This window comes from Marmota monax, unplaced genomic scaffold, assembly GCF_021218885.2.
Source record: "Marmota monax isolate L192 unplaced genomic scaffold, Marmota_monax_Labrador192_F-V1.1 WCK01_AAM20220418_F8-fsc00139, whole genome shotgun sequence".
Lineage (NCBI taxonomy): Eukaryota > Metazoa > Chordata > Mammalia > Rodentia > Sciuridae > Marmota > Marmota monax.
In genome coordinates, this window is record NW_026695226.1 from 604,079 (window position 1) to 619,472 (window position 15,394).

General features: G+C 35.5%; 1 protein-coding gene across 4 annotated transcripts in view; it reads left to right on the forward strand.

Annotated features, from left to right (window-relative positions):
- Grm3 (glutamate metabotropic receptor 3) overlaps positions 1-15,394 on the forward strand; it is a 212,673-nt gene that overhangs the window by 130,216 nt on the left and 67,063 nt on the right. The gene's annotated exons all lie outside the window — the stretch shown is intronic.

Here is a 15,394-nt window from a genome sequence, read left to right on the forward strand (position 1 = left end):
CATGTGCCTGGTTGTCCTGCCATCCTCTCTTTTCTCCTTTCAACTTCCTCAATATATCCCGGAAAGTGTTTCTGCTTGAACTGAATTAGGTCAGGGAAGAGGATGAAACTGTAGAAGCAAATGAGTACAAATCTATAATTTAAAAAATGTCTGTCATTCAATTGTCACTAACTGAAGCCCAGAATTTTCAGTAACAAAATTGCCAATTGGGAGAGAATTTTAGAGATTCATATTTGTGCATCTTCTTTCTGTGGCTGGGTCAGTTGTTTAGATGTTGTAAACTCTGGGTTGCTTTATTGGCCATATTGCCTCAGGGGGTACTTTCTCTACAGCTTCCTTTTCTTCCAACTAAAGGAGAGGAATTCTTAGGAATACAGCAAAGGAGACATTTCCTGCTGTGTTATAGGAGAGGGCTTTGAATGGAAGAGAGGGTTCTTAAGATTTGCTGGGTTAAGCCAATCACCATTGATGAAGACCTAGATAATTATTTTCCTAATGTTCTAATTAAGGATGACAACCACTCTGTGGTGGTCCCTTCACAAAGCAACGCTATTGATTTTTTAATTGAGTATTCAATAAAAGAAAGCATCAAAATCCTTCTATATTAGCAAATGGAGTTGGGGGGTCTATTCATCCCTCTGGTAAGTTCTTTTTCAAAGCATTTTAATACTATATCCTAATCTTCTCTATAAGCCTGCAAACCCCTCACTTCAGGGAAAATAGTATTTCTTCAAGAAGCGAATCAGGTTGGTTGCCTTTAGCTAGGCAACTGTCTTTGTGGTTCTTATATAGAAGCAATATTCATGCTTGTGCTTTTCGAATAGGCTGTAGTTAGTTCCTAAGTGGTTCAGTCAAAAATGTTCCTTGAAATGTGCCCAAAATGTTCCTGACTCTTTTTGGAGGATGTAACATTTTCTCATTCTTTCTTGCCTAAGTAGAACAAATTTTCAATGGAACATGCAAGTATAAGTTACCCAGTCATTGTTTCGTCTATGAATATTAAAGTGACCCAAGCAACAAATGAGGATTTGGGTTAAATGGCATCTAAAAGTTTAGCTCATAGAAAAGTCAGAGGTTTGTCTTGAATCTCCTTTTCATCGCTGGTATAGTTATATCCTTTTTCAAGATTTCTAGTACAATCTACAGCCCAGGAACTCTAACTCTGAGCAGCAGTTTTTATGACATAGTTTATCATGACATGACTTTGGACATACGATGCATTTCTCAGATTATATCCCTGGGAAGAATTACTCTTTAAACCAAATTCTTTGCAATACATTTTGTGGATTTTAGTTACATGGGGGAAAGGAGAAAGAGACCGTTTTATTTTACTTCTTCCACCCAATTCCATAGTGCTGGTAGATTTTGTGAACCACCACTGGTCAATTTGTACCAAGCATTGCTGTACTTTAATAATTTATTCCTCATTCCCCCTCAAATGATTTTGGGAAGGTCATACATTAATTGCTACTCTTATAGGAAAATTGAAAAAATAGTCCAAGAATACAAAAGCCTTCACAGAGTTAGCTGTCTCCAAGTTCTGAAAGGCTGCTAATGGAAACAGTTACATTTTCTCTGTGGATAAATAGATTGAATCTAGAGCAAAGTTTCTCAACCTTGACAGTATTGACATTTTTGTCTGGAAAACTCTTTGATATGTGAGGTCATATATTATTGTAGAATGTTTAGGAGCATCCTAGTCTCTACCCATAAGGTGCCAGCAGCCCAAGTTGTGACACCCAAAAGTATTTCCATACATTATCAAGTTACAAAACTAACTCCTTTTCTCAACGAGAATCTCCAATCTAGAGGAAGGCATATTTGGGGCCAATAGAAAAATGAGTTCTGAGAAATGAAATTGCCTATAAGTGAGGGACAAGAAAGAATAATGTCCTCTGTTACCAAAGTTGTTCAAACAAAAGCCAACCGTTTATTAAAAATAGCAAAATATCAGATTAGTATTTGAATTATATGGCACTAAAGGATGTTGCTTAATTTTATAATTGTATGTGGTTAATCAAAACATTCTATTAGGGCCTAAGTGATTGCAAAGGAAGTATCTAAAACAATGCAAAATAAATAATAAGTACTTTTCTATCAGGATCATTTTGAAGCAGCAGTCCAATTATTTTTTTTTTACTAGATTGTGGAAGTATTTTGTGAATATGATGACTTAAGCACCTAAATTACCTATATATTCCAACTAAGGAGTATATATAAAATTATTTTTCATCAGAACATTGCTTTTACTAAGCAGATATATTTTAGACACATCAAAAACTGTTGTGTAGTGTCTAAATGACATGGAGCAGAAAGAATGTAAAATAAAACTCAAAAATAGCAAAGCATCTTACAAGCCTCTGAGGCATGTAAAAGCAAATTAGAAAATGTCAATAAACAGGTGCAAGTGTAGGACCTGACAATTGACAACATAAGTACTAGGAGACCAGGAAGAATAACAGAATGAGCAGAAAGGAATGAAGTTGAACAGGAAAAAGATATTTAGTTCTGTTTAAACAGAAAACCTACCTCTGAAGTCTCCCTAGGAAGTTGCTTTCTTATAGTATAAAGAGGGGTGTCTTGATAGACCTCCAAAAAGAAAACAGTGTTTCTTATAATGGTAATACAATATGCTTTAGCTATCCTACACTATCAATCCTCAGCTGAAAACCTGTTTTGGAGTAGCCTTTCCCAAGCTCCTACTACATAAAAACACACCTCTATTACTACCTTATTAACTCAATATAATTTTTCATATTTATTTTTCAATATATATATATATATTTTTTCCTCCAAACTATAAAGCCACTTGAGTTTAGGAACCACATCCATATATATTTGTTTTGTTGGCTCCAAGGATAATGGCTCTACCAGGTAAGAAGTGGAAAGGTTTCAAATGAATTGAAAGAAGTAATATATTATAAACTGCTGCATGTCCAAACTGCTGAAAATCCCCAAATGAATCTTGGATTGGGGTCATGACAATGACCAACCTATTGTACATCAGTCTGGATGTTTATAAATAAGAAAAAAACATTTTCCTACAGTGGAAAAGTGAGTTTGACATAACAAACAGTTGATGTAGAAAGATGAGCATGTGAAACAAAATTACCTCCATCCTCTCCTCACTGTCTGCATCTATGCCACAAGATGCCTTGACTTGAGAACAGCTCAAGGAACTCCAATCCATTGGTCCTTAGAGCAACTCTTTCAGAGAAGACTGTTTTAGTCAGTTTTCTCACTGCTGTGGGTAAAGGATCTGACCTGAAAACAAGTGTAGAGAAGGAAAAGTTTATTTGAGGGCTCACAGTTTCAGAGGTCTCATTCCATAGAAGCCTGGCTGTGCTCCTCAGACTTGAGGTGAGGCTGAACATCATGGCAGGAGAGGGTGGCAGAGGAAAGCAACTCACATCATGGTGATCAAAATGCAGAGAGAAAGATTCAACTCTCCAGATACAAATATATATACAAAACCAAACCCCAGTTCCCACCTCCTTCAGCCACACCCTACCACTTCAGTTACCATTCAGTTAATCCCTCCCAGGGGATTAAATTATCATTGGGTTAAAACTCTTTCAACCCAATCATTTCTCCTCTGAACCTTCTTGCATTGTCTTACTTGTGAGTTTTGGGGGGACACCTCACATCCAAATCAAAACACTATCCAAGACTCAAAACAACTGGATGCTAAGAACCATTACAGATAAGCTTGGAGCCCCACCCTTATCCTAATCTGGCTCTATGCAATCTTTCTGCAGAAAGAACATGAAGGGTGCCTGTGCTCCTAACTAACACTGTGCTCCTAGCTAACACAAAGGAAAAGGGAACAGCATTATGTCCTAAAGTAGAGCAGAATGAAAGCACTCAAAATGTATTTATTAACCTATTATCAGTGTCTATCACTAAAAAAGTAAAAGTGATAGATGTATTTAGTGTGTTCAATGTTGCAAATAAAGCGATTACAGTGAATCATTTTATTTATTTATAAAAGAAATAAGTGAAAACCTACACATAAATTTTTTAGAGTACCTTTCTCAAAAATTTTAACACTGTAATTAAAAACTCTAGGACTAGGACTTACTCAACCCCTTATTGCTGTTTACTCATGTCTAAGATGAAGATAATAATAATATCTGCTTTAGTCAGCTTTTTCACCACTGTGACTAAAAGATCTGATCAGAACAATTTTAGGAGAAAAAGCTTATTTAGGGGTTCACAGTTTAGAGGTCCAAATCAATAATACAGCCAGCTCCATCCCCCCAGAGACTCCAGGTGAGGCTGAACATCATGGCTGAAGAGTGTGCAGAGGGAAACAGCTCACATGATGACAGAAAACAGACAGATCCATCTCCACTAGCCAAATAGGAATACATACCTCAAAGTTACTCCCCCAATGCTCCACCTCCTCCAGCCACACCCTACCTGCCTTCAATTACCAATTAATCCCATCAGGTGATAAATTCACTGATTGGGTTAATACTCTTGTAACCCAACCATTTCTTCTCTAAATCTTCTTACATTGTCTCACAAATAAGCTTTTGTGGACCACCTCACATTTAAACCATAACAATACCCCTTTCATTGAATTATCATGGGAATTAAATAAGAAAATACATAAAAAGCAACAAAAATAATGCTTTAGCTAATAAGCATTCAACATTTTAGCAGATATTATTATCTGTTCATTTTTCATTTTGTTTTGTTGGTTTCTTTTAACATCTCCAGACTAAGTGGAACAATTTCAAAAATAATTGAGACTCACAAAGGTTAAGTACCAACCTCAAGTTTCTATCAGTTTACAAGTAGTGAGATCCTTCGAATCTAGATAGCTTGCCACCCACACTGCTGTCCACATCACTCCCTCACATCATCTAAGCTTCAGAAAACTTTACTCAAAAGTTATCTCAGAATTTTAAAATTTATTTTCTTCCCAGACTTTTCATTGTAAAGCAATCTCATAAAAGCTGTTATGAAACCTCCCTCTGTTGCTCTTGCTTTGCCTCCTGCAAGGAAGGGCAATGATGTTCAAGGACTTCATCACAGTGTGGGAGGAACCAAAACCAGCAATTAAAAATGCTTCTGCTAACATAGTTTCATTGTAGAAATTTCTCATCAGAAGTAATTGTCTAAGATATATTATTTTCCCCCTTTGCTTTGGAGTTAATTTGTTCCTTAATTAATTCCCCTTCTGTCATGTATTTATTTAGAAACTAGTGAAAGACAAGAGGTTACCATCAGGACCACTCTTCACAGGTCATCAATTCACAGGGCAATAGAAGGACCCATGAACCAGGCTTATGCTGCAGATCTCATATCCATCATGGAAGCCATGGATTGAAAGGCAAGGGATACAGACATTCTTAACATATTAGCAAGGCTTTTATGGTTAGAGATTAATAAATAAACTAATTGAAATAAGATTTTCTGTTAATTAAGACATGATTTGACTTTAATGACACCAAGTTCTCTTTTCAAATTGCTATTAAATATGTGCCTTTTAATGGATCAACATGTACAAGGTTCACTATTTCAATATAGAAAGAGCCAATTCTTAGCAGTTGATAATAATGAAAGTCCAGTTATTTAATGTAGTAGAAGTGCTTCTACTGATCTATGAAAACATGCAGTTGAAAACTCACAGAGTGTTTTTCCAATTAGTAGACTTTGGGAATTTAAGCACAGTGTTCCAGAAACACCTGCAGGTAAATTCTAAGCAAACAGTGATACTCCAGGCAGTATATCAGTAGGACTTGAAACACTAAAATTGTGATGTTGCTATTTTTGACACCACCACCTGGTATATTATGGAAATCCCTCTGTTACTAGTGACAAAGTCTTAATTCTTGCCAGCTCTTTGACTTTACATTCCAACAGAGGGAAGTACAACACGAGAAAATACAATCAAAATGATACTTTCAAAAATTATCTTCCAGGGCTAGGGTTGAGCAGTTGCCTGGCATGTGTGAGGCACTGGGTTCCATCCTCAGCACCACATAAAAATAAACAAAATAAAGGTATTGTGTCCATCTCCAACTAAAAAAAGAAATTTTAAATTATCTTCCAAATAATGATCAGATTTCCTTGCCAGGTGGTTAGAATGGCAAAGCATGTTGAGAAATATGCCATCATTTAACAGGATTGAATTTGCAAGGTGTACATCCCAGTGACTAGTTGATTCCTTCCAGGAACTATGCCTCCAATTTGGATGGATGTCACAGGTTTACAGTGGGGCTTCTTAGAAGATAAACCAGGTAATGAAGCTGTCCCAATGTGGAACATATTTAGTGGCATGTGATGTACAATTTGTCCAGAAACTTTCTATAAAAAGTAACTTTCCAACAATATTTAACAGATTCATTAAATATATATTGTTCATGATTACATAGTTGTCTTAGATATATAACTCATATAAGATTTGAAGAAAGGCAATGATAATGTAGATTGTTGTCACCAGGCAAATTTCAACAGCTATAATGTCTATTTGCCTCTCAGCTCTTATTTCTACACTAAAGAAAGTCTTTGTGTTATCTTTTCTGTGATGCTTTCAGAAAGTTAAAAATTCTTGAGCCTTTCTACAGTTTTCAACAACTATAAAAATTTATGACCTGCTTCCTTCCAAGGATTCAAGCTATCCTATAATGGCACAAATTAAAACCTGAGCACCTGAATAATGACTATCAACCAATAAAATAGTTTAGGCAGACTCAAGTTTTTTCTAAACCCCCAATACTGGTATTTCTATTATTAACTTTTTCAGTGTTATTGGAAATATGAGGTTCCTGCCTTCAAGAACTCATAGTCTAAATGAGAATAAATCTTTAATCTGTCTACTGATCCTTTCCAGACTTTTTCTTTCCAAGTTGGATGTCATCCACTGTAGTCTTTTTAAAATATAATTTTGTTCATGTCATTCCCTTCCCTAAAAAATGTTCATGGCTCTTTATCTCTTAAATAATAAAGATCAAAATACTTATAATGGCACATAAAATATGTTGGCAATGTAACCACAATCCTATGCTTCCTTGCCTTCTACTAATCACTGTGAGGTACTGGGTACCGTGATGACACAGAAGGATCTGGTACTATTAAGCAGTGTGAATGTCTCTCTGTGTTGTCTCCTCTACCTAAAAACTTCCTTTTCCCTTTCTCTGCTTATAAGACTTCCACTTATTTTTCAGAATCGTGCCTAAATGTTATGGCCATATCTTACCTGAGTGTAATTAGTTGCTCTTTCACCTGAGTTTTACATGAGCTTGTATACATATATCTCAAAATTTTATCTTTGGCTGGTTTTTTTTTGTATCCTAGAAAATGATAACCTCCTTGAGGATAATGAAGGCACAATGCCCTCATTTTAAAAGAATATCTTGTATAATAGGCATCAATCAAAGTTGGCTGAATGAGTGACTGAGTTAGACATTGTCATCTTCTCTATCACTTTTATAGTCAATGAGTTAAGGGATTCTTATACATTATAATTTAAACCTCATATAACTTCCTAAGCCAGGAATTACTATTCTCTTTGTACAGATGAAGAAACTGAAGTACATGGAGTTAAAATAAGTGGCCTAAGGCCACACAGCTAGTGAAGGAAGAAGCTAGGGTTCTAATGCTGGCCTGTGGCTTGTCTGATTCCAGCTCTATGCACTCAGCCATGACACTTTTTTCCTTTTAAGCCTGACAGCTCTGTTGAATTAATGAATAGTTAACAAAGAAATCATTCCAAATGTCATAGTTTTGTTTGCCACAAACAGTGTATATCTCTGTGCTCTAAATTACCGTGGGACTTCTTTAGTAAATAATGAGCACTTAAGGAAACAGGCTACAGCCTTCAGCTCCCATGTTTGTATTCTTTAAACCACCAACAAGGATTGCAATGCCTCTTTTTTATTGATAAAGCTGTCTTTGTCATATTATTGTTATTACAAGTGAGTTCAGGGGTCATATAAATACGATTGCATCAACTTGTAACTATGTTAAATCTTCAAGGGACATTGTCAAAAATCAATACCTAAGGCACTAAGGGACATGTTTTTGACAAGTCTGTTGGTGTCAAGTCGCCCTGGGAGTTATCTTTCACAGGTATTGCTGGCCAGCACAAACACTCTGGGTGAGACATGACATAGACCTTTTGACCCCATCATCAGTGTCCAGAACCCAAGCCAATTCAGTTCCATGTTTTCTCTTGCAATTAATCATGGGGGAAAAAGAGGAGCAAAGAGAGATAAAGACTGTTCCAGTGGGCAAAATGCCTCCTTTTCTTTCTTCTAAGTACCTGCTGAGTCTGAATTTAAAAAAAAAAAAAAAGGTTATTTCTGAGATAATTTCTTGTTAGCATGGGAGCAAGACAGACCCTTGTTGAATGTGGAGTGGCATTGTCATGGTGAAAACCCTGTCAGGACTTAAAATGCTTGTCTTCTGCACTAATGTGATTCGAGGAATCCTTCTTGGTCTGTGTGGCATTTCAGTCTCAATGATGAGCCATGAGAATACCAAAATAGATAACCTCACTATTCATGAATCCCTTAGTTTCAAATGAAGAAGAAAATGTAAAGTACATGACAATCTAGATTGCACACCACAGGTTTTGAATGCAATTGTTTCAGGAAAGATTTGGGACACAAATCATGGTAGCTGTGAACCATTTTTCAGGTTTCTGCTTCTATTAAGGAGTTCTTTGTTTGGAATACTCATGGAACATGACTGAGACTGAGTCATGCTATTGAATGGGAATGGCAATATGGAACTTTGACCCATGAATTTTGGGGGGTCCTGGAATGTAGAGTTGATGACTTTTGCAGATTCTACTAAGTAAACTGACATTTGCTATATTTCATTAAATGATTAAATCAAGATTAATCCCTGACCTTAACACATGAACTGTAGTCAACTTATTTCAATGGAAAATGTTTCCAGATGTGATGCAGATATGGCCCAAAAAAGTGACTAATCCTTCCTACAATAACAATATGATTGGCATCCTCTATGAGCAGAAAACTCATGTGATGTGAACAGCTTGAATTCCTCAGGCAGTTTCTCAACTATCTACCACCTCCAGTTCCACTTTAAAATACAAGCCAATCTGGGATTTTGTATGGTTAATAGTTTGACTTGATCATTCTAAATAGAAAGGGCACTGAGGATTCCTAGCATCAAAATTTCTAGAATTTTTTTTTATATGATAACTTGGGCTACAAGGTAACAGATGGTTCAAAGGGTAGCCCTCAATGGTTCTCTTCCAGGCTCAAATATAAGCATTTAACTGAAAGAACAAAACAAAACATTCAGCACAGTCATGTGTGACAAAACAATTAAAGGTGTAGGCTTATTCTTAGAGAACAGCCCCAAAGAGAGATGAACTGTGAACAGCACAGAATACAAAGGCAAATCCATGGAGGTTATTATCAAGTCTCCAGATTCTTAAGACAGCAGCAACACCAACTTTTAAAAAATGTATATAGTTCAGCTCTGTAAATAGCATTTTTCTTGGAAGTAAGCACTTGATGCCTCTTTGCCATCTGGAATTTTTGTAGCTGAGCATAGGTCCACATAAAAACCAGTTGTTGCTGTTCCCTTTAATGTATTAGCACAAGACTCAGAAGCCCATAACTTTTGAGAGTAAGGAAAATTTCTTTAGTGAAAACTCTTTTTAAAGTCTAGTGACTATAAATGTGCATAATCCTTTTTGTTTTCTATTAGAAATAGTTGGCATTGTCACGACAGAAGGCACAAAACTCATGTTTGAAATGGGCATATCATGGACATCCTGAATAGGAAGAGTGACCATAGGACTGATGTGCATGCTCACAGTTGACTCTGAAATTTTCCATCTGACATTCTCTTTTTTCACAACATGAAAAGAATAGAGGACTGCCTGAGGTCCTTCTCAGAGTTCACACCCTTTTGCTCTCATGATCACAGGATCACTGAAATAAAGCATGGCACTTGAAATCCTAAAAAGAAGAATCCTTGTGACTTGCTTAAAAATTGTCAAGAGAAGTAAAACTCTCAAATAAATTGGTGTGCAACTCATAATTCCCATCAGTAAACAGTAGTAGGGTTTGGATGCCTAAAAGAGCAATTGGGTAAAATTTGGCACAATCCTAAAGTAAGAATAATGCGTGAGCAACTGATGCAAGCTTGAGTATTTGGCTGCTTCTATATCCTATACAAGATGCATTTCTCTCCAGAAAAAAAAAAAACCCTGCTTTACCAGTAGGCCTTAGTGTCAGTTCATTGGGCAAAGCCTACCTGAAGTATATATCTATTTGAATCTTACTTTAGGTCTACATGGTTTGAGAACCAAGGCTTTATGATAAGGCCTTAGTTTGTTTTCCTCAGAACAAAAATGCATTTTTCAGTCTAAAGAGAATTAGTATAATGGCCAGATCCAGTTGACATAATATTGACTTCCTTTTGTATATTCCTAGTTTATACAGAGATAATTTAGAGAAATTGGTTTTAAATTTAGGAAGGTGAAGCCCATCCTAAACCACCCCAGCTTACAACTATAAATATGGAAAAATGACAAAAACACTTATTTTAGAACATAGCATCTGCTGGAAAACATAATAATCACTGATTAGCATCCCAAACATGTCTTCTTCAGTTAAAAAGAAAAGTCAATATATTTGTGACTTGATATGCTACAATGAAAACATTGCAATTCCTAGTCCTGGACAAGTTCAAACCACCAAGAAAATGGCTAACCCAAAGTACTTGAATATTGAATATAAAACAATAATATACAACTACACATGGAAAGGGCTCTGATAAATATCATTTACCTGCATAGAGCCTCACAGGCCCTAAGAAATAATGGGCTCTGCTATAAGGTCACGGTGCTTCTCATATAAATGATAAAGGCAAACTCAATGGTGATATTTATGGCTCGAAACTCTCATCCTCCCAGTGGAAATTTCCCGGTAGATTCTTAGAGGATCACTATTATCTCCATTGATGGTCAGTCAGTAAATGGCATTTATGGAGCCACCAAGAAGCACAGACTGAAAACTGAAAAAATACACTTTTGATAACAAGAAATGACAGTTTGCTGTCCTCAAATAAAGGAGTTTATGGTTTCAGAAATAAAGATAGACAAGTATGTTATACCTTGAAGTGTATCATCACAGCTTTATTGTGAGATGAATCAGTTATGAGCTTGGGTAGCAAAGTGGACTGAGTTAATCTGGGAAAAGGGAGTACAGTAGGTAGTCTCAGAATTCATGGGATCAAATCCTTCCTCTAACTCCTTGAAGTTTCCAGTAAAATCCTGAGGCATGTTGTACCTCAGTTCTTCAATCTGTAAAATTGAATAATGATAGATTCCTAGCCCATAAGATCATTACAAGAATTAAGGAGACAACACATCTACAACAGGTAAAATAGTAGCTGGCACAAAAATATTAGGACTATTAAAAATATCAGAGATTTTTAAAAAGGTTTCTCAAAAAGAATATCCAAGAACAGGAACTTAGATAATGGGAAGGCTGAAATAGATCTACTCTGTCCACTTTTGAGAAATTCCACATTGAAATCTAAAGTGATTTCTTGGACATGCCAAACTTCAACATTCAACTTTTCATTTGTAAGTTCATTTTCCCTAGTTTTCTTCTTATCTCATCACTTGTGTGATTTTTTTCTCTTAAATCTGGAAACTTGTATCTCATCCTATGTAATATCACCTGGATTCCAAAGAGAGAGCCTTGTCCTTTGGGGAAATCAAATGGCGAGACCCCAATTTTAGCTTTTCTACCCTTGGTTATAAAAATTTGGTAAAGACATTTTACCCTGGGAACTTCTATTTCCTTCCCTACAAAGCAAAAGACTTAAATTATCTTTTTTGGTTCCTTCCAGCTTTAAAATGTAATACCTTGGAACTTATTTATATGTTCTCCAACAGCATTGATAAAACAATCAATCTTACTGGACCACCATATACAGCTTTCTTCAAAGCTGCTCTCTTTGAATATATTTAACTTAGTTATCCAACTCCTATAACTTTTCATTTCACCCACAAATCCAAGTAATGTCACCAATACTTTGTTGAAGACATGGTCCTCCTAGCTACAATTCTTGCCTAAACTGTTCAATGAATGTTGAAAAGAAGTCTTTCTGAAAGAATTCACTCTCAGTGAACCCTTGCTGACTCCTAAAAATTGCCTGATTCATTTCTAAGTGTTTATATGTTCTCTCTTAGAAAATTCAGTGCTAGGAAAACATATCATGCTCGTTGACTTATACTTATTTTTGATTTATATTTTCTGAGTTTTCCCTTCTTCACCCCCTTTTATCCTCAGTCATCCTGTCATTGATTTCTCAATGACTGTTTATAACGATTCCATGATTTAACCTAAAATTTCTTCCAAAACTCCTTGCTAAAGACAAACACAATATGATTAGGAACTTTTCTTATGGTTTTTCTCCTACCTTAGTGTGAGTTAGCCTTTTCATACTACTTATATTACTATTTCTATGTTAGATTCATCCTTAATGGGGAGAATGAGAAAGCAAGAGGGTCTGAACAGTGACTTTCTTTTACTGATATAGAATCAACTTTCCTATCCATTAGTTCTATTTCTTCCTACACATCTTCTTCTGAAACATAATTTCAAAAGATAATGACAACAACAAAAAAATTGTTCCATTTCCACATTCTATGCTTTTGTGCCTCTCTTTCTCACAGGTTCATGCTGGTCTTTTATATTGTGCATGGGGATGACCCCAACATATCTACCATCTCCAGTCACTAGTTGTTTTCACAATCAAATGTCCCAGTGCAAGCCAACAACCCAGCATATTTTTTGGAGCTCTTATCCTCTATGTCTTGTTAAAACTATTCTGTATTATATGAATTATTTTTTAAATCTTCCTCTCTCTTATGCTATATTCGTTTTTAGAATCTGTGTCTATATGAAGCATATCTCTTCTTTTAAAATGCTTTTTTTCTAAAACAGCTATAACTAGATCCTGGTTTTCCTTCCTCCTCTCCTACTAATAATAACATGTTGGGTAACTTTCTTTCAAGATTTCACATTACTTCCCTATCATAAAATGATTCTTCCTTTACCATTCAAAGTAATGTCCAGTGTGTAGGAGTTTCCCTTATTTCTTCATGCTTTCTCAAAGAAACCATATGGACAGTAATGAATGTTTTAAATGCTCAACTTTTAGACAAATAGAACAGAGGACTCAGCTGACAACTGCCTGGATACCCCCTCCCAAACCTAATTTAAAATTTTACATTAAAAAGAAAGCTCCTACTAATAGCAGTTAAGCAATTTATGGTATGTATCATGACATTGCTCTCTTGTTCTTCCCATCTGCCTGTCTTTCTGGGCTTTAAGTCTCAGGTGATGGTCACACAGTGTAAGGACAAGAAGAAGTTGTAAAGGGGTGACCATGGTACTTGAAGTCAAAAGACTTGGTTTTATATCTTAATCTGCTTCCATATTCTAGCCAAACAACTATGAAATGTTTCCTCACCTTGTAGAACTCAGTTTTTACATATTAAAATAGAGATAATAATATCCACCACAAAGGGATGTTATAAATATCAAAGAAGACAATATATACACATACTCAATACATTGGTAACTGGTTTTACAACAGAACAAACACATTTTTAAAATGTATTAAACAAACTATGAACATTGTTCTTCTCTAGAAATCAGGTTGGTATAAGGTGAGGGAGGGGAAGGAAGGAAAGAAAAGACATTAATAATCTACTGCCTTCTACCTTCTGTAGTATTTATTTTTAAATTAATCATGTTTATTCTTATAATCTAAAGAAATTAATTTTAAAAGGAACAACTCACTATGATAAAAGTAGTTCTATGCTGCTTGGCTTGATTACTTATTTGTATTAAATGTATTTTTAATGTAAGTCTGAATATCATAACTTTGAACTATGTTATTGGCCCATGCTATTCATATAGGTGATCAAATTGAGATTATACATATTTATTAGAGTTCCATCTTAATGTTTTAATTCACCAAACATGTCTTCTTTTCCTAGAGTTGGTTGTAGTCTCCTCATTAAACACACATGCACAAAGTTATATATAACTTTCCTAATGATGGCAATGATTGCGGTTTTATTCTAGCCCACAGTCTTCCTATACAGGCTTCAGTTCATTGTGCACTTTTCCATGTTGTCATTATATCTCAAGTTCGTTGTCAAACTCATTTTCCTGTGTATTCTTCGTTGATTGTGAATTGTTCTTAGAAGTCCCAGAGAGGTAGACATGAAGCCATAGTATTCTAGCAGTCAAAAGACAAGAACATGTTTTCTTTATCAACTTCATTACTCCAGCCTTTCTGGGAGAAGAAAGTTCCAGCCATTTAGAATCTTTTCACTGTGGTTCCTACCTGTCAGAAAATAATGTCTCTGTGTATTTTATACTCTGTCTCCCTAAAAAGTTCAGTTCCTGATGAATATACTTCAAGATGAATAAAGTACCTATATTGCATTAAGAGATGGTCTCTCCAGTGCTACCAAGAGAGTCCATAATGAAGTCAAATCTCTGCACAGATAGGGCTTTATCACCAAGCCTGTCAAAGTGGCACATTAATCCAATGGCAACCAGGTACTCATTCTAGAATAAATGATAGTACTGTCTCAGTGCCACCTGCCACTTCAATCAGGCTGAGTAAACAAGTAATACTACTGTTTTCAAATGAGTCAGTATAGGTCATGTTTTCCCCCAGATTGTAAGAAAAGAATAAATACATGGCGTACTAGATTTCGTCCACCCATTCACCTCCATTCTCCCAAATTTTCCCATATTCTGAAATGCCAAATGCAAAAAAAAAAATATTTTGAATTCTAATTTTTCATTATGTTGTGTCAAGCTCTCAATTGTCTGGCTATTCAATCTGTGATTAAGTGAGAAATACCAGGATTTGAAAAGATACGGAAAACATTTTGATAGCTCTGGGCTATATCAAGTGTTAGTTTTAATAGCAGGCCAGATCTTCAATAACATGCTGTGTAGCTATGTATGAACTTGGTTGCTGGTTTCCTTTGTCACATGAAATGATGATTAATCAGGACTCAGATGTCAGTTGTTTTATGTTGCTTGTGCTCTTTGCTAACAGCTGCCTATTTCAAGCTGTGCTCCCTACATGTCAAATATAAATGTGAAACCACAATTTCCAGAAGGAAAATTTCAAAGCACTCATTTCAATGCACTTAAAGTACATTAAAATATTCAAGTTGTTCTGATTAACGTCCACTTAGAATATTATATATTTTAACTAAAGTAGGTATAGAAACAAAAGTTTTCAGAAGACTGGGAGAATAAAAACACATTATTATTTTGTATTCATAACTATATATTTCTATAAATGCTCTATGCAATCCTCCTCATTAAACTAGTGTCACTTTCCTTTT